Raw genomic sequence first — 2,806 nt, 5'->3', positions numbered from 1 at the left:
AATAAGAAAGCTTGGAGGCACGGCATATACACCTTGATGTAAAATAAAATAAATAAAATGCACAAAGTTTAAATGAAGTAATCAGCAAACATGGTGGAACCAAATAAATAAGAACCGAATGTTAAGAAAGCTTCCAAAATCATCTTAGAAAAACAGCAAAGGTCAAAAGGCCTTCCAAAGTCTAACATATTTTTAAGATCATACTTTATGATGTTAGTTTTAATAAATACAATTTTTTTTTTAAATCAAGGAAATTTCTCTGGTATTTCTTTGTTTTTACTGTATCGAAAACGTACCGAATTTTGTGAACTATAAATATATATCATAGGTCGCGTTAGACTTTTTCATTGTCCGTCATTTTGACGGACAGGGTCGTAAAAAATCCGTCATAATCTTTTATTACCCATCATTTTAATTTTCATATTTTCTAATAGCTTTTGTATTCATTCACATATTAATCAACTTACAAGACGAGCACATAGGCTAAATTATTCATTTATTTATAAATGAACAGAGCAAATGAACAAAAACTGCATAAAATTTAATGTTCAACAATTTACCTGCAGAATCACACTCGCAGCCGCTGGAGTCCACGATGGTTTCCTTTATTGATCCTTAATTAACTGTATTTTCAATAAATATTTTTCAGTTACTAGTCAAAGTACTAACACACGTCACGGCCGACACCTTTCAGTAAACACACTCTCACCTTGGCTAAATTATTCATTTATTTATAAATGAACAGAGCAAATGAACAAAAACTGCATAAAATTTAATGTTCAACAATTTCATGTTTTTTTTTTTAGCACTGACAGTGGGGGGAATTAAAACACGACCATTTGTGCCTGATCAGATATAAACAGTGCAATATATTACAAAATATAATTCCGACTACAATAAGAACATAACTTAGAAATGATCCTCCTGCTGCGCATCGACTTGAACTGGGAGCTCGCCTGTGCGTAATCAAACGCATCAATGGAAACTGATGCAGAGGCAATTGTCATTCAATTCTGCGTCAACAGCCAAGACATCAGACAACAGGTGAGTTAGGGCAGGGAATGTGTATGTTTGAATGCACTTTCTAATACCCTTAGCTATCGGGCAGTTTCTTGAGTTTTCCTCATCCTCCAACTCCAATACTAGAGAAACCCAGTTGGCACGTATGCCCTTAACAGCCCTCTCCAATGACTGAATGGTTGTTTTACACAACATTAAGCGGTGTCTTTAATGCCTCGTTACAGGCAGCCTGTGATTTTTTGACATGCTTGACCATTGCCACGCTCTGGTTGACCACCTGTGAAGCTTCAATGTGGCTATGGCTACTTTTATGATCATTCAGTGCTGATTTCTGCATCGTTGTGCACCCTCGGACAAATCCGTTACTCGTGTTAGCTTTTCTACAGATGTCGCAGAACATTTTATTAACAATATCGCAACTCTTTGGCCGTTTGATGAAACTTCTCACACTCAACTGCCGTGACATTTTTGCAACTGTATGCAGCGGTGACAAAGATGAGACAATACAAGATAATTGCTAATTAATAAGGGCAATCACCATCAACTGGACGGGAGTGGGAATTACAGTTACAAATTACAATAGATCACCCTCAGCGTAATCTGTCAAAATGACGGATGGCCTTCCGATTTCAATGACTGTACGACATTCACATTACATATTTTAACTGATTTTTACGTAGAAAGGGCGACAGCGCACCGCATTAAAAGAAATGATCATTCATGTTTTAATAACCGCTGGCCAAATTCAAAAACGAAACTAAAATTAAAATCATCTTTGAGAGCAAGGGGGCCCCCCTGGTGTTTCAGGGGCCCTACGCAGCTTGCGTATTTTGCGTATAGGGAGGATCGGCACTGGCTGGTGTGATCTTGGTCCACTCTTCTTATACTCTCCATAGTTTGGTGACTGTAGTGGGTTTCTTAGATCAGGAGTCTGGATTCATTATTATCCAGTCAATTTCATTATTTCAATGTTTTCAGCTTCAAGGAACTGTGACGGGGAGCATTGTCTTGCATGAAAATTGCAGGCTGCCTACAAATATACCCCAGCGACTTAAGACTGCTTTTGTGCTGCAGGGTCACCTTTGCATTCACTCTGCCATGTATCTGTATAAGAGACCCAACTCCTGCTGCAGAAACCATCCCCCAAACCATGACACTTCCTCCTCCACCTTTCACTGATTCTTTACTCAATCGGGGTTCAGTCTTTCCCCAGGTTTAATGCCAAACATAATGTTTCCCATCAGACCCAAATAAATTAAATTTGCTCTCATCACTAAAGTAAACTTTGGACCAGTTCTCCTCTCTCCACACAACAAGCTCCTCAGCAAATGTGAGTCTAGCCGTTTGATTCTTTCTGCTGATGGCGAGCAATTCCAGCTGCAGTGCTGAACCGATTCCCCATCGAGAGTCTCTGCATTATCCTGTCCTCTCGTGCATTTGTCTTACACGGACGACCAGTCTTTTTGTGGGACTTGAATGAATTAGTGTCATTGTAAACCTGCAATATTCTACAAATCACAGATTTGGAATGATCAACTTCTCTTGCAGTGTTTGAAAAGCTGATCCCTTTAGCCTTCATCTGGACAACCAGCTATCGCAGCGTTTCAGTCACTTTAGAGCAGCAGTGAAAACTGGAGAAATGCTGCCAGTTAAACGAAGTAAGTCATGACGAAAACAAATATTATGTGACAAAGTAATCAGTATGAAACCAACGCGATGTCAAGTCTTGGCCGTCGCCCTCATTATCGCTAATGTGACCACGCCCACGCGCCGATCGCGCTTTTGT

General features: G+C 39.5%; 1 protein-coding gene across 1 annotated transcript in view; it reads right to left on the bottom strand.

Moving 5' to 3' along the window:
• The window catches only part of LOC107720969 (colorectal mutant cancer protein-like), a 126,519-nt gene that overhangs the window by 31,576 nt on the left and 92,137 nt on the right, over positions 1-2,806 (bottom strand). The gene's annotated exons all lie outside the window — the stretch shown is intronic.

This window comes from Sinocyclocheilus rhinocerous, unplaced genomic scaffold, assembly GCF_001515625.1.
Source record: "Sinocyclocheilus rhinocerous isolate Xijiao unplaced genomic scaffold, SAMN03320098_v1.1 scaffold4256, whole genome shotgun sequence".
NCBI lineage: Eukaryota > Metazoa > Chordata > Actinopteri > Cypriniformes > Cyprinidae > Sinocyclocheilus > Sinocyclocheilus rhinocerous.
Note: the sequence above shows the minus strand (reverse complement) of the source record. Positions and strands in the feature narration are given on the sequence as shown.